General features: G+C 36.0%; 1 protein-coding gene across 7 annotated transcripts in view; it reads right to left on the bottom strand.

Annotated features, from left to right (window-relative positions):
- The window catches only part of CDH18 (cadherin 18), a 522,886-nt gene that overhangs the window by 491,757 nt on the left and 4,461 nt on the right, over nt 1-26,668 (bottom strand). For 4 of the 7 annotated variants that reach the window (XM_048311338.1, XM_048311426.1, XM_048311373.1 and 1 more), the window contains exon 2: nt 4,688-4,823. The exons of the other annotated variants lie outside the window; for them this stretch is intronic. The gene's annotated coding sequence lies outside the window, so the exon portion shown is untranslated. The remainder of the gene's footprint in view (nt 1-4,687; nt 4,824-26,668) is intronic. 7 annotated transcript variants of the gene reach the window in all.

The raw sequence follows: 26,668 nt of genomic DNA, 5'->3' as shown, positions 1-26,668 counted from the left end.
TAGTTTATCAAACACAACCAAAATTGAAAACAAACAAAAAAAAAAAATCAAACTACCTTCACTGACTTTGAGGAGTCTACAGGCTTTGAGGGGTGTAAGTGATAGTATCATTAAAATTCATTTTACGGAGTAACAGCAGATTGATAGTATTACAATTCAAAACTGGGAAATTCTACACTATCAAATTTTTTCTTCATATTAAATACTTTATCTTTCCTGCCACGCTTAATATGGGGGGTGTTACAAATATGAAACCTTTCCCAATCATCACTGAAAACCCTGGCTCATCTGCTTTTTTTAGTCATAAATAATGAACCAGTTTGCATGATTAATACAGGAAGAAGACTTTGTACAAGCTGCATAGTTTAATTGAAGCATAAATCATACAGCTGGTTATAACTTAGAACTATTATAATAATAAATGATTATATTTTCTCTACTTGTTTTGCATGCTTAATATAAAACTAAATTAATGCTCATCTGGTAGCCACTACATACCGGTGGTTGTAATCAGCTGCCAAGATGCTATTAATCTAGCTGACAGGTGGTTCAGAAAGTTGAAGTACCTGTGCTTTTTAGAAATAATTATTAGTGAAATTCCACAGAGAATCCCATGTTCAGTGAATAATTTCAAGTCTGTGGTTAATTTTAAGCATAAAGGTACTCCTACTGTTTCAGCATTGACCCAGACACACGACTGGGTGTGTGTCTGCTCCATCCCTCCATATGCTTGGAACGTGCAAAAAAACCACTGACTTACTCTTGAAATTCAGTTTTTGGAATCAGCTACATTTGATTCCAATCCATATTCTTGATCCAAAAATTACCACAAGGTATGTTTCAAAACAGGCCCTACTTTGTGACAGTTTCATGGGGCTTTTTTAGCAATTAAAAAAAAAAAAAAAGAAAAAAAACCACAAACAAACCCATACCAAACTGTCTTCTCTGGGAATTGTTAAAGGACAAAATTCTTGAAATTCACCCACTGTATTGCTCTGTCACCTGGTAACTTTTCTTCTAAATGCAGACATCTCATACAGAGGACAAATCACGACATTTACAGGATGACAAGTTCCTTCCTACTACAGATAAGCTTCTATAACCATGCAAAAAACAATTCAAAATTTTTTTTAATAATTACATTCATGTTTCACACTAAAAAACCCCAAAACAACAAATATTTTCCTCCAAAGCATTTCAAATTTTTATACATATATAATATGCTTATTCGTGTGTGCTTACTGGTGCTACCATATTGTCTGTTAGACTCTGCAGCTGATCTTTCAAGTTTATTTTTTGCCTTCATCAAAGTAACGCCAAAGATCTTGGACAGGAAAAACCTGAGAATTTTAGAAGAATTCCCCAAATTTTCCTCTTTCAAGAGAACAGGTAAGTGAAATAGCAACTGCGGTATGTTAACCTTGACTGGACACCAAATGCCCAGCAGGCCACCCTATCTCTCACATCCTCAGCAGGACATTGGGTGGGAGGTGGGAGAAAATAAGATGGATAAAACCTCTTGCGGATCAAGATAAAGGCAGTTTACTAAACAAGGGTAACATGTATGAAAAAAAGACAAAAAGGAAAGTTTTTCACTATTTCTCACCAGCAAGCAATGCTCGTCCACTTCCCAGGAAGCATGGCTTCAGAATGTGTAGCAGCTGATCTGGAAGGCAAATATTGTAAATAGGGAATGCCCCACTTCCTCCTCCTTTTTCTTAACTTTTGTATTTGAGCTGACATCATATGCTATGGAATATCTAGTCGAACTGGATCAGGTGACCTGGTCGTGTCCTTGCCCAAGATCTCGTCCATCCCTCAGACTACTGGTGAAGAGACAGTGCTGGTGCTGTGCCAGCACTGCTCAGCAGAAGTCAAAACAGTGGCATTCATCAAAACATTTCTAGCTATTAACACACAGCATTGTGAGGGATCCCATGGGAAAAATAACTCCAAAGTCATATACCTGTGTTAGTAACAATATTCAATTAAATTAAAAATCTTAAGTCCTATTTAAAAAGCAAAGGAAAAAAATTCAAAATTCTACAACTGCTAAAACACAGAAACACACACTACATTAATTTTGAGGACTTGTTCTCCTTTTTTAAGATTCAGGTTAGGCTGGACTTCAAAGGTTAAGTAAGACCAATTCAAACTTAAACACCATGAGTTATTAATTGCATGACAGTACCACCACAAATAACACCTATCTTGATCAGCTTGGCAATATTTTGCATGATTTCTGCAAAGCTCATTCCTCAGTCCTATCAAAATAAGCTGAGAAACAGTGGGTGGCTATCCCTACTTTTTAGCTGTTTGCTTAAGGTACTTCAGACAAAAATCTTCTCCTTTAAAGAGAGCAGCCTTTTTTTTCAAGAAGCATTAAGAAATGTCAGGAGTTCACCTCAGGATGTCTTGCAAGGATGGCACTGCCAGCTAGCCCTGAGTTATCAAATAATGTGATGCATATACCCCTCCTTTCAAGGAAAAGAAAATAAATATTGAGCTCCCAAAACATTAAAAATTTAGAGTATATCTACTTCACCACACAAATCTTATTAAGTCAGAGGTGAAAAAGGTTTTCCTCCCAATATTTTTAGCATCAAACACAAACTTCCCAGTGATATTTCTCACATTTCTGTCAGGGGTAAGAGCTTATGTTACTATCCCTTTTACAGGATCACTAAGGATAATTCATAGGGCAATTGTCCACACAGAGCAAGCAAACCTTATAACTCTCACTTGGAGCCTTCTTTCCTCATAAGCCTGATGCACATAAATAAAACAGTTTTCATTGACCTTTTCAAGTCCTTTCTAACCTCATCTCCAGATTATTATTACATGAGAAGTGCTGTTGAGTAAAAGAACTACCTAACTTAAGCTTAGTGATTCAAGACTACTAAAAAATCCCCAGCAATAAAAACAAACAAACAGAGTTGTTTTCCAAACCTTCTTATGACTACAGTTCCTTTTAGGAAGGTTCCTTTGGTGAACTATAAGGACTGCATTCTACTGATTTCTATTCTTTTTAATCAAAGTTGAATAAAATAGTAATATGAAATTGCTAAAATAAACTAAGTTTCAAGCATGGGACAAATAACACTCTGCACGCAGGTCAAAAATGTCTACTAAATGATAACACAACAATTTGATAGAACTAAAATTCCTTTGTTAAAGTCACATCATCCAGATATCAGGATTATAATGTTGCCTACAATCCACTTTCTAGATTATTACATCATTTAAATATAAGAGACATAAATGAATATTTGATGAGTGGATTGAAATACTAATAGAAATACGATGGGCTTTTTTATGTACTTATAAAATAGAGCCAAAAACCAAAGGGATGATTTCACAAATGAAGTCATTATCATGACTAACTTACTAACTTCTAGAAACACTGAAAGACTACCATAATTGACAAATGTGGGAAGTTTCCAGAACATATTTCCAGAATATATTACCTTCTATAACTACCTTCAGTTACAGGGACAAGAAAACCTAGGACGATCACTTTCAACTTCCATCTAATTTTGTCCAAACTTTCTCATGTCCTGTATCTACTGACTGAATATGATCTAAATTGTAATTACAGATTTTCAGGCTCCAATGTCAACTTTTCCACAACATTCACTGGCATAATATCAATTAAAAAATATACATATATTTAACCATACTTTCTTCAAAAATATGAAAAAAAATCCCTGCAAGTCTTTAAAATTATCTGTAACTAGAATAAAGTTATTTCTAGTTTATGTACATGGAGTTGCCTACAGTGCAACATAAACAATGTCCCCATATTTTCAAAACCTAATTTATTGTGCTACGGATAAAATTTGTTGAACTTGCAAGTGAATGTTTCATATGTAAATCTTCATGTCAGAGTTTGTGTGCATGAACTTTTGCATGTGTTGTCACTTGATACATCCTTTGTAAGCATCATTCACAAGGAATATGGCAACATTTTCATAGCACCTATCGTCTGATCAACTTGCATATATACTGCAGACAAGTAAGATTTCTCCAAATTAGCTATTGATCAAGTTGTAATATATCTAGACTATCCCCTCAGAAAGTAATTAATTTGGTTTTACTATTTCCAGAGCAATAGCATTTACTGTAAGTTGTCCCAGTCTTTATTAACTCAGGTAGTCCAGATGAACTCCAGGGACACTGCATGTTATATTGTGACCTACCAAGTGCATTAAACAGAACCAGCCAGGGTCCAACACAGTCCAGATTATATTATAAACCTCACAGCAATGTGACACACACATTAATTATGCCACACATCAAGTTGTATTGATTGTCTAATCACTTAACACTGTAAACCTGTGCCAAATTCATGTTAACAAATTATTGTCAAAAAGGTCAATCTTGCATAGCAAATTAGGTGATATTCCCTGTAAGTGGCACTACTTAACCAAAGTCATTTGGATGGATATATATTTACAGGCTCCTGTATTAGGAAACTAAGTGGTCTAATTTTTATTGAGAGTCCCTAGAAGATGATGACTTGTGCAATCAGACAGCTTCTTTGGGCAATTAAACTTGAACTTGGATGTTAACTTTTGGAATGTCACTTTGAAACACCCTGGTTTGCATGCAACACCTTGTTGGACTTAGTCAAATTGACAGGTCATCAGATAGTGAGAAGAAATGGAATTTTAGATATAGACTTTACCTTTTCAAAAGTTTATCAGTGCTCCCTGATCTTTTTCTGAGAATGCCAGCATGGGCAACAACCTCTTTTTCTTCTGGGTAACAAAGCCTGAGTCATTTTCTGCCATGTAAGGCTCTGCAAACAGTGAACGGTGCTCCTAACATCCAAGAAGAAAAAAGAAAGGGGAGCCAAAATTGCTCAAAAAGTATTTGAAAAATCTTAGCAAGATGCAGTAGAATTTACTAACATGAAATATCTGGGGGGCAGTAGGAGGAGAAAGAGAAGTAACTCATACTATAGAGGAAAAGGAAAAAATAACAAAAGTCAATACAACACAAAAAGTTTTCACTTCCTTATAAAAATCAATTTCAGTTCCTCTGAAGCATGTTACATACAATAATGCTGATTAATGAAAGCTTTGAAGCTCTAAGGACATATTTCAAAAACAAATTTCTACTGGAGGATTAAATCTGCATTCACTTGTACAACAGTTTTTATAAAGTGTCTTCTATAAGTGAGTGTATTAAAAAAGTAGGAGTTACAATAAAAATTATACAGTTAGATAATGCCTTTATTCCATTCATTTAAATATTGAAAGTCTTGATCAATACTACATGAAGAGAAATATAGTTTCAAAAACATCATCTTTAGCTCAAGAGACAAGGCTGTACCAAAAAGTTACCACTCCCAAATCCCGTTTTCTTCTGAGAAATGACAGCTGCAATATGTTAGGAATAAGGGTAGTTCAGGGTATCCTGAAGAGTTTGATAATCTGATTAAAAGTACATGAAATCATCTTTTTGAAGTGCAGAAATCAGTGCTTACTTTTCAAGGAAAGGGTCTACTTCAGCATAAATCCAAATTTTGTGAAGCAGTAGCTGTAATAGACAATACCTTTTTTAAGGAATTGTGAATTTTTTATTTCCCAAATTTTATCCAGGTGTCTAAATCATTATTATTTGTATAATTAAAAGCTCTCTTTGTTTTGTAAAAAAAACTGCAGAAAAAAACAGGGTATTAATTAAAAAAAAAAAAAGTAATAATTGTAATAACATTGAGAAGAAGGACAAGGACAAATTTTCCCTATAATTTGATTGTGTAAGTAAATTAAATTAGCACATAAAATTTACTTGCAGGCAGAACAATTCTAGACCAAAGAAACAAAGGTATTTGGTTGTTGGCTGGAGCAATTCTCCTATGAAGAAAGGCTGAGAGAGGTGGAAAAGTTCAGTTTGGAGAAGAGAAGGCCTCAGGGAGACCTTATCGTGACCTTTCAGTACATAAGTGGGGCTTATGGTAAAGACACAGACACCTTTTGTCAAGGTGTACTGTAGTGACAGTACAAAAGGGGCAGTCCTAATAAATTTATATTAGACATGAGGAAGAACATCTTTTAAGAGAAGGGTGGTGATAACCCGGGGAGGGTTGCCCAGAGAAATTGTGTTCAAGACCAGGGTGGATGGGGATTTGAGCAAACTGGTGTAGCAGAGGGTGTCCCTGCTCATGGCAGGGAGTTGGAACTGAGTGCTCTTTACAGGTCCATTCTCACTCAAATCATTCAACTATTCTATGACTTCTTGTAGTAAAGAAGTGATTTATTCAATTTTCATAGCTAAAGACTAAAAGAATATGAAAAACGAGCTTTCTTAAACAGAACGTAAGAGTAACTTAAACAGATATCCTTTTAATGAATTCCCTGTTAAGGAAGCACCAAGGAAATTTGTAACATATATAGGGGTGCACAAAAGACTTCAGAACTTGGAAGATATTTTTTCTTCTTTAGTCCCAAAACATGATTAATTAAAAAAAAAATCATAATCATTCTCTAGACACATTCAGTGGTAATTGGTATGTGAATCACTGTTCTGTTTTTCCTGTCAATATACACTCTAATTGATTTTTAAAAATTAGAAATGTAATAAGCTATAATCAAGCTAAAAAGTTTTATTTCTATTTATGTCTGTGGTGGATTGACTTTGGCAGACCACCAGGCCCAACCCAGCTACTCTCTTATTCTTCCACCCCAACAAAGGAAGGGAGAAAATAAAACCAAAAGCTTGGTTTATTTCATTGGTTCACAATAAAAACAGAAAGATCACTTACTGATTACCATCACAACCAAAACCAAAGCAACTTGAGGCAAAATAATTTAATTTACTGGCAACTAAAAATAAAGTAGGATGCTGATAAACAAAAGAAAAACAAAAACACATTTTCTCCCACTTCTCCTCTTCCCTCCCACCAAGTAGCACAAGGGGATGGGGAAACCTCTGGATGATTGAGGTTTGAAGGGACCTCCTGAGATCATCTGGTACAGCCCTACTCTGCTCAGACAGGGACACCAATAGCTGGTTGCACAGGATCATGTCTAGGCAGCTTTGAATATGTCCAGTGATTGACTCTACACAACCTCTGTGGGAAACCTGTTCTCAGTCATCCTCACAGTAAAAAGTATTTCCTGATGTTCAGAAAAAACCTTATGTGTTGTATATTGTGCACATTGCCTCTGGTCACCACTAAAGAGAGAACCAATCTCTGCTGCCTTTGTAGCCTCACTTCAGGTATTTTATGCACATTGATGAGATCTCATGGAGTCTTCTCTTCTTCAGCCTCAACAGTCCTAGCTCTCTCAACCTTTCTTTGTAGGCAAGATGCTCCAGTCCTTTTCTCAACCTTGTGACCCTTCCCCACAACTCTTCCCAATTTGTTCATGTCCTTGCTATTCTCAGGAGCACTGAAGTGAACAAAGAACTCCAGGTGCAGCCTCACCAGTGCTGACTGGGAGGGGAAAGACCACCCCCTTTAACCCAGGGACAACACCCCTCTTACTGCAGCCTAGGATGCACAAGTTACACATTCAGCATTGAAAGTGCATTTGTAAAAAATACAAAGGTCAACCTCTAGGTTTTTAGCAAGCCATATGGATGAGGGCATATGTGTTTAATGTAGCATCTTATCCAGAGTAATGACAGAAGAATCATTGGGGCATGAAGTCATAACCTGTAGAGAGTTAATCGCAATCATTAATCACTGCACCGCATTCTTTTTTTTGCTTTGTTATTTCCAAGATGGAAGTGCTGACAGAAACAAATTTCATTGTTTGTTTACTGCATAAATTAAATTCAAAACACCATCACACCTTGTTGGTGATGGGGGAAGAAAAGCTAAATAGATGATTTTACTTAAAGAGTGAATGTCTCATGAATCTGTGTGTTTCACAAGATAAAAGAGCATCTCAACTCAAGGTTGCTGGTTGACAGCCAGATTAGACCAGCTAGCACCCAAATTTATCATTATACCATACTTCTAAAGTAAGACTGCTGATGAATATCCAGGTCATAACAGAAAGATGTTCTAGTTGACAAACACATTCTTTAACTTCCTTAGTATTCTTACAATCAACAGCAGAGGACAAGGAAGAATAAAAATGGAAGTCTCAACATTCTCCTTGACAGGGGTGAACTGACTGTACAGAGACACTAAATTGTCATTACTCTTGCTATCCTGTTTTCTGAATAACAATAAGAATAAAATGCATGCTATCTTTGCATGGCAAAAAAAAACAAACCACCCCAAACTTACAATTCCTCATCTCTGCCAATCATCTCCTAGAAACAAAATTTATTTAAAAAAAAAAAAAAAAATTATGCATAATTCTAAGTAGTAAGAAGGTCTTTGTATAAATAATTTTAAAAAGAGATAATGAAATATTGTAATTATCATGCAGTTTTAAAAATATGTTCCCTTCTAATTTCAACTTTAAAAGTTTATGCAGCATGGAGTGGAACTTACAAAACAGGAGAAAGGGAGATTTATTTTCTTTTATGCATAAAGATGATTGTTAATTGCATTCCATGAATGGTACTGTGAACACCTTCAGAAAAGGGGTGTGGGGGGGTGTGTACAGGAATTATGGGGTGTGTTTATTGTTTAGTTTCTGGTTTGGTTTTTTTTCCAGCCAGTGTACAGAGCTAAATAACCAAATAACAATCTAGATATATTTTATAAGCTAGGAAAATATGTTTGGATAATGGCATTGCCTAGAAGCATGTCCTCAGTCCACTATTGTGCCTGTGTCTCAGATAAACAAATGAATTTCAGGTCAGGCCTACGAATCAGCAGCACTGCTGTTTTTAAGTGAAGAATGAGATACTGCAATACCAGTTAGAACAATTTTCTTCTTCTCAAAATGTCACAAATATTTCACTCCCAAATTCCACTTCTCTTGATAGAGCCGTCTGTCTTTATGTTCCTTAAGTTACAGCATACTTTCTTAGCAGATGAACTTGGTCTGACTATTGTTTTCTTACTAAGCATCCTTAAGAAAGTAGCTGAAGAAGGATTCAAAATAATTTTCCAAAGTGAATTTTAGCACTAGTGCTTCTGTTGACAACTAGCTATGAAGTAAAAACTCCAGTGTTTAGATGTTAAAAAAAGGACCAAAATTTTTGCCTTTTATGAAAGTAAACTACAGTGAATTATGGCAGCAGACACTCATCACTACTTCTTTAATATGGTTTAGCAGCCTTTTAGCACTGGACAGCACTTTTTTCTCCCAGTACTTGGAGGTCATTCCTGAATTGGCTCAAGGCACTGTGAGACTAAGATGACTGCAGCCCTCTTTGTTAGATCTTTCTAAAAGGTCAACTATAAACAGAGAAAGGACAAAACACTTCTTGGATCTATAGTTTCTATGGAGTTCAAGCTATCATATAAATCAATAAAGATTTACACCACTTAGTATCAAAAGTCATGCATTAATTATGACATCTTCAATATAATTAGCTTTTTGCAATGTTTATATGAGGTCCAAAGAGAGATTACAATTGTGCAAACACATTACATCCATGGGTAATTTGTCACTAAATACTTAGAATTAAAAGGAGAAGATTTCTAGCTGTTTCAAGTTCCTTAATTGTTATTTCAATTCCCATAATTAATTTTTTCTTTCTAAACTTTAAAAAAAAGATTTATCATCTTTTCCTCAACACTGAGTTACACTGATCCATTTTGATATTGTTTCAATCTCAGCTGGGGAGTGGGGAAGGGAAGCTGCATGGGGTAAAGAAAAACAAACAAAAAATTCAGAATTTCTGCTACATCCCTGAAATCTTAGTCTAATTAATATGCAAAGCATACACAGAGGGTAAGAAAGGACCTATATAATTCAAGGCAGATTAAATGCAGGCCGTTTCAGATGCCAATGATGTCTGTTTCCAATTCTGAAGCACTTTCACAGTAAGAGGAAATTTGATATTATTTAAGAATGTACATTTAAATTTTCCACATGGAAATGTTTATGTCAGTTGAACAGTCTATTGAGCAACAGGTGAATATGAGCTTAAAGGAATTGTTTTGCACTTTATTTCAAATTTAGAAGTGACATCTCTGACATCAAAACATCATATAACCTGCAAAAAAAAGAATTCTGCAGTGGGTTTCTAAAGACTTTCCAGTAACTGCATGTGTCACAAAACACATTCCAGAAAACAAAGGTTTAGGTTTGCATGACAAGGCTCAAGTGACAGGTGTCAAAATATTTTGATTATTAAGGATGTTCTTTCTCAAAGGATTCAAAATTTAATAGGCTTACTGTTTCTTTGAAATGATCTTAAACATACATGGTACCATTGGAAATTTGCAAAGGTAGGGCAGGGATGTGGGTTTTCCAACACAGAATACATCAATAAGTTGAGCTCTAAATGCTTTTCCAAACCATTTTCCCAACATTTTCTAGATTACATTAGCTAGAGACCAGATGAGGACAATGTAAGAGCATGCTATCGCAAAAGAAATATTAAACTGTTGCCTGTTTATATGTATACTTTAAATAATCTCACAAATGTTTATGATTAGACTTGTCATCAGATTTATCATTAGGAAGAAATACTCTCCCAAAATCTAACAGCTTGTTTTAAGCATTTTTAATTTTCATTTGTACCACAAATTTGCTGCAATTATCTAAGATTTTTATCCAAGACAGGGACGTGCTATGTTTGAGCTCTGCTACATGCTACTAGAGCTGCCCTTTACAGCATCTTTCTTTTGACTTCTACTTTGCTACAGAGCATTCCAAAATATTCGGTGATGGTTCATTAACTCTGTTAGACTGAGCATCTCTTGCATTCTTGCTTGTGGTACCACAGGACAGGGTGAGATAGCAAGGCCCATATGACAGCTAAGATGTGATCAGAAACTCCGGAGGACTAGCTCATAACAAAGGAAACAAGCCATCTGAGGATTTCCCAGTTTTCTGTTCTTGGTATCCTCCTGTATCAGATCTATGTCAAGCTCTAAGTGATACATTTTTGAGAGAAACTGAAACAGTATCTTGTATTTTTTCATGTTTATATGCTAATTAAGGCAGAAGTGTAAACAATAATTTTTTTTTTTAACTCCTTGCCACTAGAACACTATTAATTGATATTCACATTAGCCACTTTTAACCATCCAGGCACCACAGTGTTCACAGTGACTTGCTCTGAAAAATGAACCCCCAGCACCACAATACTGATTTTGCAACAAAGAAATTAGTTTCAGCAAATTTGTTAATTAAGCACAAATAAGAAATTTTATTTGGTTTCAGGGAGTTACATTTCTTATTAGTGTCTATCTTCTGCTTTCTTAATATGCAGAATGAGAGGAAGTAACTGCACAGGGTCTGCAAGTGAAAGCTGAAGAAGCAGGTTATAAGATACAAGTCTACAGCACTTTTCATACCTCCTTCCTTTTATTCTCATCTCCTAGCCATGCTAGTTCCTTTCCACACTATTGCCCTGACACCACAAGTCACCTTTCCACACATGTACATGTGCATGAAGCATTTATCAAGCTCTTCCTAGAAAAAATTCCACCTTTAACAAGGGAGGTCAAGATTCACAAACACATGGGAGTATTGCAGCTGGTCCTCTGCAGTAATAGGACTCTATTTATTTTTCATGTCTTCTTTTTTCTTCCAATTTCCTTTTGTCACCTGGGCCCAACTTTCCTCTAACAATTTTCTGCTTTTCCAGAATTTTGATATCTCAAGGCTTGTCCCTATGAAAAGAAAACTGTCCAGGGAATATGTAATCCCAGACTTGTAAAAGCTGCAACTGTTACTTTATGGTATAGATACAATTTGCTGTACAAAAGTAGTAAAATGTCTTTGAAATGGAAGCAAATAAAACCTGTGGAATGAGTCAGGGATCATAAACACAGGATGGCTTTACTCACCCACCGTGTGTGATTCATTTTGTTGAGAGCTGACAACATAGCCTGAAAATAAACCTTTTCCCTTGCAACAGTTGCTGTAGCATACCTGTTACATTCCTAAAATATACTTACAGTAGTTACAGCACAAAGCTGTACAGATAATTTAAAGCTTTTTTTTTTGTGCACAGCTCTTTTGTTTGCTCTTAATTACTTCTGATGGTGCAAGTGTCCACAACCATAAAAAATATCAGGCATGAAACACACAGCATCACACTTATGAATCGGCTGCTGCACTCGAATGCATCTTGCAAGTTTTCCTCCATGTGTTGTCATTTCCGGTGGCAAAAACACACCTGAGAGGGAGAAGTGCTTCAAAGAAAGCCTACTGAGCCTACCGAGGGCATCTGGCACAACTGATGTTCTTCACCCTAAAGATTAATACAGGGCATGCTCCTGTGTTCCTTCTACATAATTATAAATATACTTTTCTGCCTGCCCCTTAATGATCACCTTAAATTTACCACTACATTCAGGCAAAATTAATGTCTAGCTTAATAGCAGAAATCCCTACTTTTCTTATTGAAATCCTATCTAAACCAGCTACTTCAATGATACATGTTGTACAAAGACAGAGATAATTATTTTATGGTCCATCCTCAGAAGTTGTCTAGATTTGAAACACTCCTGAAAGACTAATCAGCTCAATATATTTTTTCTGGGCAAAATACTTTTTTCCCATGGCAAAAAAAAATATTTTTTCCTGTCAAATACTTGATGTCTGCTAATGTTAAACTGAACAGAAGTATCTTTTTAAATTACAGTTTCCAAAAGAAGCCCTTCAAACACAAAGAGACAGTATTTCTCAAATATTCTCATTATTTAGAAGAAAATCTGAATAAAAATTTTGCACATTACATCCAATAATTCCTTTAAAGCACAAACAAGTGCAAGTCTACTTTCAGAAAGGACTAAGTGATCCTTGTGAGATCCTTCCAACTCAGAATATTCTGTGATTCTGTGAAGGTGGCTTTGCACATGTCTTCAATTGCTCTCCACCTTCAAGATAATGGTATGACATAATAATATTGCAAGTACATTGCATTACCTACCTTCTATGAAAACAGAACTCAAGGGGAGCTGAGGAGCAACAGTTGTGTTTTTGCTGCCTACAGCAATATTCAAACGCTTGTACATTCTAGAAAAGTGTTTTAAGGCTTTACTAAGCTAGAACATTTATCTTCACACCTTATACCCCAAGATTTTGGGGTGTTAAATGCACAGGGTAGACACTTATGTTTATTTTCCTTACCCAGAAAAACAGACATGATAAAAAAAAGAAATCAACATTTGACAAATACTCTAAGCTACCTATCAATTTGGAATCCCCACTCAAGCTTCCTGATTTTGAAAGGTGTACTTCATTTCTTGATAATATATCTTGTTCCTTTCTTCAGGCAATAAAACACTGATACAAGCAGCTAAACAGTGTTAAAATATCTTTGAAAATTTTATCTGATCCAATGTTGCTTTAAGAAAAATCCTGACTGACACGGGGCTGAGAAATAACATAAAAAATGCATTAAAAAACCATCACAGGATCTGATCTATAGAGACATGAGAGTAAGTATTATTTCCTCAGAAAAATTAGTGAGTCAAGAGCAGGAAAGAGGAGATCATCATGATTAACTTGACTGATCCTCTTGCATGGCAAAGAAACAAAAACCCCAAACAAACAAACAAACAGAGGACTTCATCTATTCTTTCTGTACACATCACCCAATATTTACTTAAACTGTAATATTAAACTTGAAAGGTACTCAGTCTTTACATAAAATAGTCATGTGATGAATAATCCTTCACCTTAGAAAAGTGGCTTAATTTTAATTAATAGTAATAAGTGTTATAGTTTCAGTATCAATACATGTTTCCATATTTGTATTCTGCCTACAATTCAGACAAGGTTTGTGCCTAAGGAGTAATGTGACTGTACATGACACTAATGCTGATACCAGTGACACGGTAGTGCAGTTTTGCCTCAGAATCAATGTTAATTTGTCAAATTTTCAATCCTTTCTGATAAAGGGAAATTTTGCAATGCAAAATGGCAAATGTTAAAACCTTACCATATAAATACTAATTCAAAAGACAGCATCTACTCAGGATCCCCTAATTCACGTAGCATAACTCATTAATTATATTATACTCCAATATAGATTAGAATTTAAATACTAGGTCTGCACCATCTTGTAGTTTGGACTATATCAGAATAACTCCATTAGTTGTAGGAAATTGTAGGCTATTATCTGATGGATGTACAATAGACTATTCCACAAACACAGACAGAACATTTTAAGAGCATTTAAAAAAAAAATAAAAGAATCAGATTCACAGAGGGAATTCTTCTATATAACAACTGCTCTTCCTTATTGTTCCTACATGTTCATATCTCCTACAAACTTGCAAAGAAATCCTTTGTTCATCTTCCACAAAGATTTCTAGGCATGCAATTCAGAATTCTCTCTTGTTGACTGCCACATGTATCCAAGAAAGGAAAACAAGACCTGGGGTGTAGTCTTACCAAAATATGCTGCAATTTAGCTGGAAAAAAAAAAAAGAAAGTATTCTACGACAACCCAAATGTATGGACAAGAGTTCAGGCCAGAAGAAAATTATAACAACAGACAGCTGTATAAAATAAGACATAATATGCATAAGTAACAGCTCCAACGCTGACCATGCCCCACTTGCAATTTTGATGGCAGAGCTCTACGTCTTTCACCACCATTTAGAAATAATTCAGAAAGTAATTTTAAAAATCATCATTTGAGGGCTTGGTTATTATATTAAAATCCAGTAGGAAAATTAAATGCTCTTAAGAATAAATTTCTTTATCATTTGGCTCACAGAAACCACCTAGAGGATTTGATTTTTTAATTCAGTGAATGGCTGTATATAATAGCACTTGTTAGTGAAAAAATACCAAATCCATGCAAAAATTTTGACAGCCTGTAAACACCACAATGCAGTAAAAGCTCTGCTCTTGCTTGTGAAATAAAAACCTGAGAGTCACAATTTATATTTAAGTTATGGACCCTTTGATATGAGAAGTTGAACAGAAGAAGTATCTTCAGATAGTGGACTTTTCATTTGGTCCAAGGTAAGAGATGACACAAGTTCTTAAATTTCAGCTGGTTGTTGGTTTTGGGTATTATTTGATTAGGTTTGGATTTTTTTGTCTTTAGAACAAAGCAAGGAATTTATCTTCTTTGATTTACCTAAATCATGCTGCTTTCTACTAATCTAAAATAAAACAATAATAGAAAGCTATCCATTTGCATGTATACTTGTAGAAATCTGCAAAACATACATCTCAAAGGCAGCAGAGCAAAGAGATTGCACTTTTTCTAGAAACCACCTACATCTTCTTTCACACTCCCATCGCAAAAAGCCAGATACATTCTTTTTTTTTTTTTTAACAGATTGCTTTATGAGGCCTTTGTGAAAAAAAGATGGAGAACTTCAGTGAGCCAGAAAAAAATGTAGAGATTTTAAATCTTACATATATTTATGACTCAATAAAGACAGAGAGCAAGAACTGGAATACATTTTGTGTATGTTTTAAGTGGTTTCATCACCAGTCCATAAACCTCCAGTCAGAAGGAAACATGACAAAACTGTATTTTCCCACTGAAATAATCTTAAATTCTACTGAAAACCATCCCTAGCTATTTTTTTTTTTTCAGTTTAACATTTGATAAAGAAAAGGGCAGAATTTGTACCATGAGTGAAAGCTTATGTCTAGTATAGGTTTCTTTGTTTTTCCAGTTTTCACAGTTTAGCTGACGTCACTTGGTATTATTAAGCAATCATTTGAATAAAATACAGAAGTTAACTAATCACTTAAATGTGAGTCATAGGCACTAGACTTACGGAGTGAGAATATAAAGAATGTTGTTTTCATTCCCATCATACAATTTAGTAGACAGTATTTTCACAATAGTTCAAATGGCACCAGTTAATTCATTAATTCATTAATTCATTAGCCACCTTCCTGGATCCTTCCCCCTGAACCTGGGAATTGCAGGAAAGCTCTTTCTCCGGTACAGTATAACATTTTTTGTGATCAGTATGACATATTATACTTGAGAGATGGGGAAAAATTAATCTCTGAATGTGAGCCTATGCCACAAAGTCATTGTCATTTCATGAACTGCCCATGATTTTTCTACATATTTGTAAGAGACTGACAGCTTGAATAAAAAAACAATTTTGGAAAACCAAAGACTTCTGAAATAAGAAGGTCATGGATAGTTACCGAAGTGCTATGGGACTTGCCAGTAACAGGTCTGGCAGCAATGAGGAATGACAGCTTGTTCAAGGGCTACTCTGGCCACTGTCAATGGGATGGCAAGATGAAGTAAGGCAAAGGCCAGAGACTCTCTCCATCTGCCAGCAGCCTGGCTGAATTAACTCAGCACACGAGCCCATGAAACACACGTCAGCTGCACATCTCTCTGAGGCTCTCTTGATGTTGCTTCATTTGGATTTGCACACTGAACAAATAGCACTCCAAGTCTGAAACACTCAGATTAGACTGCTTTACCGGCAACATAGGAGAGCGTCATTCAACATGATTTGGTATTTTGGTAAAAAGAGGAAAGTGAAACTAAACACAACCCACACAACCCCAGTCTTCAGAGCTGAATACTTCTTACTTCCTTATCTTACCATCGTCTAGAAGTGTCTAAGATATAATACAGCCCTCAAGCCAAGGATCCACAACATGGTCCTATTTTGCAAATAGTACTGCCATCTACAACTCTTATACTACAAGTCTGGTCCTCTAGCACTCCTGCATTCACCACCTCCAGGGTCTGCCCCTACCCCTTCCTCTTTTCTCCTAAACTGCTTCTTGTCTAAAATAATTTAGCCTTAGTTATTAGCACCTCATCCACCACAAGCAGGCCTTGGCTGCAGTTTCTCAGGCGAGTTTCCCTGAGGTTTAACTCCCTGATTCTGCAAAAACCTCACTCTTGGCCCCTCCAAGCCTGGCTGCCTCCTCAGCAAATGCAGCCAGGACCACCAAAATACTCCCCCTACAGCAAATCCAGCAGCAAACCAAACCCCCCACTCCGGCACCCAGGCAGGTGATATACAAACAAGAAGGTACATGGCCACAGCACAGGCCGCTAAAGGGAGGGCCCCACAAAAGAGTAGAAAGCAAAACAGGTGACTCGAAGGGCTTGCCCCGCCTCCCCACAGCCCACTCCTTGCCACTCCCTTCCCCCACGGGCCAGGAGATGGCTCCCACAGCCACACCACAAGGAGGGCACAAGACTGCCCTCCATCACCCTGGCTTCTGCCCAGCTGTACTCCCTGGGCCCCCAGCTGTCCTGTGGGTGGCACAGGTAGCTCCTTCCCACACTAGCAGCAATTTTCCAGAAGGTTCTATAGGCAACACCTCGACCTCCAGCCGCAGCCTCCAGTCCCAGACCTGGCCCTGGCCCTCAGCCGTGTCAGAGTGTTACTCACCCAACAGAGGGAGCCTTGGCTGGGGGCTGAAACAAAGCAACCTTTCCTTTGTACTCCTGCAAGGGACATTCAGCTACAGTCAGTAGAAATGTGAGACATGTCCATATTTTGCTCTCTGCTTCAGTGGAATGGTGGCATTGCATCCAACACATTTAAGGGAAGTCGTTTTCTCTAACTTGAAGCCACCCTAACATCAGCTTCTTGTATCATTAAACCAATTATGTTATTGATGAACACATCTATCAGAGTCTCATAGGTTAAAAAGAGATACTTCTTCTTATTAAGTTGTATTCAAGCACAATCAGTTTCAACTACAGCCTCTCACATCTCTGTAAGAAGAAAATGTTAGAGAGGCTGGTGGATTTTGTTTGTTTGGTGAATATTTATCAACAGGGGAACAGATTTCCTCAGCTAGAAGAAAACATTAATGACTAGTTCATCCTCTAGTTTGCCCAGAAGGGTGATCATCATAAATTACTTTATTGACTGATGGTTCTGCTCCGCACCCTGAGCTTCAGTGGACTGAGTAATCAACATGCTAAACGCAGGTAAGGGGGTCATTCACAGCAAAATATTGCTGCTGGACAAGAAAACTGTTTTATCCCGATGCCCAGTTTGTTTCCATTTCAGTTTTCTTGGTGGATAAATTTTAATTTTTAGAATCGTGGAGCATTGGGACTTTTCAATTTCCAAACAGAAGCTTCTGACTTGTGGTTATATAGTTATATATGCTGATATCTATAACTGTAGATATCTATATGCACTTGTTTGTGTGTGATTACTTGTAAACCAATTGTAGCTGTAATTCCCATGGAGGTTACATCTTTGCATGTCAAATGCAATTCTCAGGCTAGATAATGCATAGGAAAATAGGCAAATTTCAAATTAAGGCACCTAGAAAACTTATTTGAATTTGATTAATATTTTTATTCTCACAATACATTAAGGGGACTATTATCTAGGTAATTCTAAAACTACCCTTGAATCATTCATTCTGTAATTGGCAAAATCACCAATATTCAAAGGAAATTTAAAACGAGTCTTCGAGTTTTAGTAATTTTTAATGTAAGACTACACTGAGAAACCAATGCTGCATGATAAAAGACGAGCATAGTTATCCCTACATTATTCCAAAGTTCAAACTTAGACCTTGAATGTTTTGTTGGTTTTAATAATATTTAATTAAATCACATTTAATTAAATTAATTAAATCATACTTTTAAAGTATGATTTAATCCATACTTGGTAGTATGACATAAATCATTAATCTCTGATGATATAGATACATTAAAGAATATTTCACATCCTGAAAGTTTTATGCTATGTAGAACACTTTCAACAGTATTTTGGGTCTTCCTGAGTTTTATGAATTATATCTAGAAGAATTATATTTACTCCTTTTCTCTAAAAGCATAACACCTCTAGGACTATTTTGTTCCAGAGAAGAGAATGGGAGAAAGATGGCAGAAATGTCCATTAAGGCAAAAGAATAACATGTAGATTTGTCAGAAAATATAACACGGATTGAAAAGTGGCATATTTCTTTGGTCCTTGTCAAGATTAACAATCCTATGTGTACAGTTTGTGTTAAAGAATTGATTTATTGTTTGAGAAAGAATTGTAAGATCAAACAACAATAAAAATCAGGGCCTTCTTTACATCTTGCTTTTCATTTCCCTAGACAAGGAACTTTATAGAGAGAATTTTTTTCATTATTTATTAAAAACTTGTTCAACGTTGTTAAGAATATATATTTTTTTGCATCTAATATTGTGAATACTGCTCAGTGTTAGGTACAAGGAACAGCACTTGTGTTCACGAGGATAAAAAGTCTCTGCAAACACCACAGTGTGGTACAAAATCACAAAATTAAATTACAGCTGGCTTCAATACTTTAAAATATAATGAAATAAGAATAATTAAAAGTTGTGGAAATTACTATGACAACTTATCATCTGACATATGGTACATTAGCCAAAATTTATATGCTTCTTTATGCCAGAAGAGTTTTCTAGCTCAGAGGAAATAACCATCCTGATTCTTGGAACATTGGAGGCAAATGATGTTCAGGATCTGATTTCAAGAGTAGACTGCCTGTGAGAATTAACAACTTATACTTAAGTTATTTAATCAATGACTTTGATTATCCATGCTATTTTTTGGAGGATAGGTGTTGTGGTGCATGTGGTGGTGGCCACAGCCGCAGAACATTCAGAGGACTGGTGGACAAGCCTCCAGAACACCAAGGTCTAATCCTTATCCCTTGGTTACGGCGAGTTCCCATGTTCCTAATGGTTCTTAGTTTACATATTTTAAGTTTATGGGTTTAGGAGTTCTCCACCCAGTTTTATGTATAAGTTCATGTTTATGTATTTTTCCTAGTTGCTTATGTATTAGTTCTGGAAAGTTCTTCCTTCTTTGATGCCCCCATTGATCTACTCATGTAATTCCCTCCCTTAAGTTATCCCTATTGGATATTCCTCTCTTATCTCCTCCTCCTCAGTCGATCCCCATTGGTTGTTTCCCTTTGTTCCACCCCCGTATAAAATACTGCGTTCTCCTTTATCCCTGGTCTTTGTCCCTGGACTCTCCACCTGCAGTAAACCAGCTGGAACCTATACAAAGACCTCTCTCTCGTCCTTTGCCTCCGCTGATGCTTTTACATCATCTTTGTTTGGGGCTCGCTCCTTGCGAAGGAGCCAGCTTTCCCTGCACGCTGCATCTGACAGCAAGGACGTCTGCAGCTGGACGCTGTGCTGCCTCGGGCAGCCCCAACAGTGTCAGATAGGGATGAAATTTCCAGCATACTCTGCATTTTATCTGAAATCAAACTAAGAGTGGTGGATCTAACAATTGTTTGAGATCTCAAAAGAAAATTATGTAGTAACTGAGTTGTGCATACATATGTATCTATAACGAAAGAGAGATTTTAGAAAGTGTCATGTAAAACAACAGCCATATATCTTATTTAGGTTCAAGATAATACTACCAAGACAACGTTATTTGTTAAATATGTCATAGTTTTGCTTACTGCTGTTTTTTTAAAAAGGTAGTTTAAATTTTGTAAGTAGACTGTCATAATCTCCCAGTTCAATCGCTAGCTATAGTTTGAATTTAGTTGGGTTTTTTTTATTCCTGAAAGATTATACTTTAATGTCCATAAGACTTCACATACTGTATTTCCAGATACATATTATCATTTCTGAGAGTAGGGCACCTGATATTATGTTGAATTTTCCTAGTTGACGCATATTGAGAAAGTGCAAAAGTGCAGCTAAATCCAGAGTGGTTCAGACATCATCTACAATGAAAGCATGCATACAGGATGACCTAATTATATTTAATTTCATATCCAAGTAGATGATTTATTGAAGGGTGTGGAAATTAAACAAATTCATTAATAAAGTAAAGGTCTTTCAAAAGGCAGAACAGTATATTCTGTCCACATGAGATATTTATCTAATTAAAGTGTAGACACTTAAAACTTTAGTGACTAGAGATTCAACAACTAAAACACCGACCAAAAAAACTCCACAAACAAGTAAAACCAGACCCCTCAAATTCTTCAACATTCTTATCGCCCAAAAAGATGAAATTCCAAATTACTACAGACTTCAATGGCTGACCTTATGTTCTTTTCTTAATAAAAGATACTACCTGTTACCTGCTCTGCCCACTCTATCCCGCCACCTTCTCCCAAAACAAGAAAGAAAAAAAGAAAAAAAATGCCATTGAAAAGGAGGAAAAACCCAAGAAAAGTGGTACAGACTTTGGTGCAGACTTTGATAAATAAAATGAAATGAAAGGAAAGGAAAGGAAAGGAAAGGAAAGGAAAGGAAAGGAAAGGAAAGGAAAGGAAAGGAAAGGAAAGGAAAGGAAAGGAAAGGAAAGGAAAGGAAAGGAAAGGAAAGGAAAGGAAAGGAAAGGAAAGGAAAGGAAAGGAAAGGAAAGGAAAGGAAAGGAAAGGAAAGGAAAGGAAAGGAAAGGAAAGGAAAGGAAAGGAAAGGGAAAAGGAAAGGAAAGGAAAGGGAAAAGGAAAGGGAAAAGGAAAAGGGAAAGGGAAAAGGAAAAAGAAAAAGAAAAGGGAAAGGGAAAGGGAAAAACAAAAGGAAAAGGAAAAGGAAAAGGAAAAGGAAGAGAAAAAGGAAAAGGAAGAGGAAGAGGAAAAGGAAAAGGAAGAGAAAAAGGAAAAGGAAGAGGAAGAGGAAAAGGAAAAGGAAGTAATAAAGATTATATCTGGTCCTGGACACAGGAGACTTGCAAAGAAGTTTTAGTTTTGAAATAGGTATCTTCAGCACAAAACACTTGAAACTGTGCCATCTAAGAAAATGACAATACTTTTCAGCACAAGTTCTAGACTTGCAAAATTGTGTAAAATCAATGGCAAAATTATCAGGGACAAATAACCTCTCCAAATACCATGCAGGCTGAAATAGTTGATGCCGTCAGTGTCACGTAGATTTTTTTTTTTTACTTTCACATACATGCACATTTGCTACATGCAATATTTTCACATACTGTACAGCATCTCTCTCTGGATTTTAGCACAAATCTAAAACATCTGCAGGTATCTTATGGAAGTGAAGATGATGAATAGTTATAGAAGTAGGAAAGACTGTAATGATATTCCTCAGATATGCATAGATAGAAAGATTGGTCTACAAATCACTGTCTGGAAAATGTTCATGGCTAAAGTATTCTTTGATTCCTCTTAAGAATGTTAACCTATGACAGAGTCAAAGAAAATACATGATGGTAAACCAGAATGGAGATTCACAGTATATAATTTATTTCTTGGTAAATGTCTGTATGTGTACTCTTATGCCAATGTTTATACGAAGTAAAGAAAGATACCTCTCCTCGAGGAAAGTAGTTTGAACTGTTTTGCATGACAAAACCTTGTGGTTGAGTTAATTGTGACATCCTGTAAATCTTGACATTTACTCCTCCAACACACTAGTGTGTATCAACCACACAAAGTGACAACAGTTCTTGCAGTAGGGCTTCTCCAAAATTTTTAGGCAGGAACACTTAGTTATAAAAACAGGTGAAGAAGTTAATGAGTTTCAGATACTTGTATATATGTATGAACAAAAAATAATTGGTAGAAATCTAGATACCTAAGAGAATTATAGAATCATCAGACAAAGGATTTTCATTTAGATTGATATGTAATCATAGTTGGACAGATTTTATGCATATTTTTCTCTCTGTGTAACATAATTTCATTTAATTCTTTAAAGTTATTAAGAAGTTTTATATGTCCCGGCCATGTTGCATTTGCTGCACTAGGACAAGACATTGAAAATATGACCTAGAGCGGGGAGGAGATTGTACCTCACATTGGAAGCAGGCATGTATAATTATTTAGTTGTTCCCCTTGAAAGCAAAGTCACTAAACTGTGTCACTTTAGAGTAAGGTACAACTCCAGTTTGAACGATTTTCTTAAACAGTACAAAAATTGTGACAAGAATTACTAATTGTATATCTGCATCATTTCACTCATGTTGTCTTCCTGATCCCATGTATCTGAGAGTTAGCCAGGTAAAAGAGCTGTAAGCCTTTCTCCAAGGTCCTAGAGATGTTGTGGCATCAAATGATATATGGATACAGACTGCAAAAGAAATATCTTTTCCCAGTGTTCTCTCTGATCTTCAGAATAATGTCTGCATGACACATCTGCTTGATCATGGTCCTGGTCATGCAATTCAGGGATGATTTTCCATTTTTGATAGACACTTTCACACTTTGCTCCAACTTTGCTGGTGATAAACTACCTCAAAACAGCTGTAATCCTAGGCACTGACATTTGTTTTATTGGCATAAATTAATAAATAGCACGTACTGATGACATTGCCATAATTTTGCTAGTTAGATTCTATACATATATACTGGTGTATGACAGTGCCTAGAATTAATGGACAAACATCCAAGAATGAGTCCCTTGAATATTATCCAAGCTTACCTGAAGATGCTTCGAATTTCCTGTCTTAAAATAAGGCAGGAAACTTGAAACTACATTTCCCCATCAGAAGTTAATTATGATTTCATTTAAGAAGATAGGTTCAAATTCTGGTTCCACACACAGTATTAAGAAGATATAGTCTGTTATAAGTTAAACTAAAAATAAATATGAAGGATATGTTTATATTATTTAATCCAATTCAATAAAATGCACCAGTAGCAGGAATTGTCAGATGATTTTGTTCTTATTTACACTTGAAAGTTGCAACATTAATCTCAGAACTGTCCTTACACATATCAGTACAGCTGTGTTGCATAGAATTAAGAACTATTAATGAGTTGTAAGAAGCCAGGAAGAGCAAAATACTATAATTTATATTCAGTAGTGTTTAGAAGTTGATGAATTCTATGTACCCCTAAGAAAAACAGACTACTAGAACTAAACTTTATAGTATTTAAAGGAATATCATGTATTTTTCCTTTCTGGTATACATAATTTCCATATGCTGCAAAACATTCCTACTGTCATTGATAAGTATTCTGGGCCACAAAGAGCTTCGACCTTCTGATTATTACATAGTATTAGAAACAAAACCAATGTTTCACTATATTCAAGGAAAAATTTTATCATCATTTACTAATTTTTGACATTTAATTTTGTTCACCTTTAACAACTTGCCCAAAAGTGAATTTGACAGGGGTTTGGTGTGGGATATTTTTTGGTGGGTGTTTTTTTTTTTTTTTGTTTGTTTGTTTAGTTCATTGGTTGGTTGGTTTGTATTGTTTTTCTGTTCAATATCTGATAACTGGAGGGAAGAAAAAAATATTTCAGTCATATATCCCAAATCAAAAAGTTCTGAGGGAAAAAAGAAGGTGTATAAATAGTCAAGGTGTTACCATAGCTTTGTCTCTGCTGAAAGCACATTAATTCTCAGTGTTACAGATCTGCCAGAGGACAATGAATTACTTCTCACTATCAACTGCTCTGCAGAACTTTGTTCACTCACTTTATACTCCACAGACCATTGTTAATAGTCACTGATCAGAGCAGGATTTATCCATGTCTTGTTCCAGAGCCAAACATAATCAGTGTTTTGCAAAGCAGCAACACTTTTGACTCACTTCTAAGTTTTGAAATTCAAGCAAAGCTAAAAATTTAAAGAGCTTTTCTCAAAACTGTACTGTGTGTTTTAATGGTAGCTAGTTGCATGCTGCTACCACATCACAGCATTAAAGCAGATTATGTGAACAAACTGTTTTCAATATCAGGGAAAATAGTATTTTGTTAGAATCGTGGCATGTAATGCTCTGCTGATCTGCATTTCTTGGTGACACCTGTCTTTTAACTTGGACCCTCAAGTGGCTTCACAACCAAAAAACCCTTTCTTTTTATGGAACTCAGGGAACATGTTTGGGTTCTACATGGCTGTGTTACTTAAAATTGCAAATTTTCCAGAACAGGGGTATATACTTCTTTACAGACAGTAAAATATTCTTTTCTTTACAAACAGTAAAATATAAGCTCAAATATAGGTATATGCACACATATATGCATATATATAATAGCGTCAAATCATAGAATGGCTTGGGTTGGAAGTGACCCTAAAGATCATCTAGTTCCAACACTCCTGCCATCGGCAGGGATGACACCATATGTGTGTGTGTGTATATATATATATTTTTTTTTTTTTTTTTTTTAGGTTTTTATGCAAATTTGAGGAAGCTGCGGGCTGCTGTTTTAGTGCAATTTCATTTGCTATGTAATTTTTTCCAGTAAAAATAAAAAAAAAAATATTTTAAAACCAGCAGATTTTGCTTTTCATTGTATTATGATGTGTATTTTAGATTACATTGTTATTACTTCTCTTTAAAATATTTCAACAGTACATATATTAATTGCTTTTGCAAACCTCTCTGCTTCGAATATCTAGTCATTTGAATTATTCCCCTCATATATTATAGAAAACATGAAATAGGAAAAAGAAATTAAGTATTTCTTATTTGAGTACATGTCTGAAGAACTGCTTTTTCAGCCTTTAAACATTCATCAGAGATGAATTATTTATTCATGCTTAATAAAGCACCCCAGACTGTTGCAACTTTCATTAGCTGAAGTGACTTCTGTCAACTTTGAGTGACTTCTGTTTGCCATAATAATACTTTACATTTACACAACAGTTTTTATTCAAAAGTATTTCAAAGTGCTTTGCATAGTGTGTTTATATAAGGGATAAATTAACCAGCCAGTAAATTATAGTTACCTCTGGAGTGACGCTCTGCAGAAACTTTGTGCCAGAATCTTATATGGGTTTAATTTTTATCTTTTACATAAAATTTCATTGATTTCAAGGAAGCAGAGCATACAATTGAATTAAACTGTTTTATAGAGAAGAAAAGAGTCTTATTGCTAGGGCGCTTGACTCCAACCAAGAAGTGGTCTCTGTTCTTTGCTTCTGCTACACACTTCCTGTCATTCTTCCTGCAATTTGCTTGGGCCTTAAATAAAGTCATAGTATCATAGAATATCCTGAGTTGGAAGGAAACCAAAAGGATCATCAAATTCCAACTCCTGGCCCTGCACAGGACAGCCTAAGAATCACACCATGTGCCTGAGAACATTGTCTAAACTCTTGAACTCTGTCCGGCTTGGTGCTGTGACCACTTCTCATGGGGAATGTGTTCCAGTGCCTGACCATCCTCTGGATGAAGAATATTTTCCTAATATCCAACCTAAACCTCCCCTGACACAACTTCATGTCATTCCCTCAGGGTCTGTCACTGGTCACCACAGAGAAGAGATCAGTGTCTGCCCCTCCTCTTCCCTTCATAAGGAAGTTGTAACTGCAATGAGCTTTCCCCTCAGTCTCCTCTTTTCCAGGCTAAACAGACCAGGTGACCTCAGCTGTTCCTCATATGCCCTGCCCTCCCTTCCACCTTTCATCATCTTTGTGACCCTCCTTTGGATGCTCCCTAATGGCTTTATACCTTTCTTACATTGTGGCACCCAAAACTGCACACAAGACTCCAGGTAAGACCACCCCAGTGCAGAGCAGAGCAGGAAAATCCCCTTCTTTGACTGGCGGGTGGTGCTGTGCCTGATAAATTACTAATACTAATGCCATCTCAGCTTTGGTGACTGTTCATGTACATAATTAATTACTTGAAATGCAAGCAAGCCATAGTTAACTTTAGCCACCTTTTAGCAATGAAAAAGCCCTCTTCTACTAACAGGAAGATAATTTGTATGATGCTGAATTTGCAATGTGCTAATAATATAGCTAATGAAGATCATCTTCTCTGAGTTTGAAGCA

The sequence above is a fragment of the Corvus hawaiiensis genome, chromosome 1 (genome assembly GCF_020740725.1).
Source record: "Corvus hawaiiensis isolate bCorHaw1 chromosome 1, bCorHaw1.pri.cur, whole genome shotgun sequence".
NCBI lineage: Eukaryota > Metazoa > Chordata > Aves > Passeriformes > Corvidae > Corvus > Corvus hawaiiensis.
The sequence above is the reverse complement of the archived record's forward strand: the minus strand, read 5'-3'. Positions and strand labels throughout refer to the sequence as shown.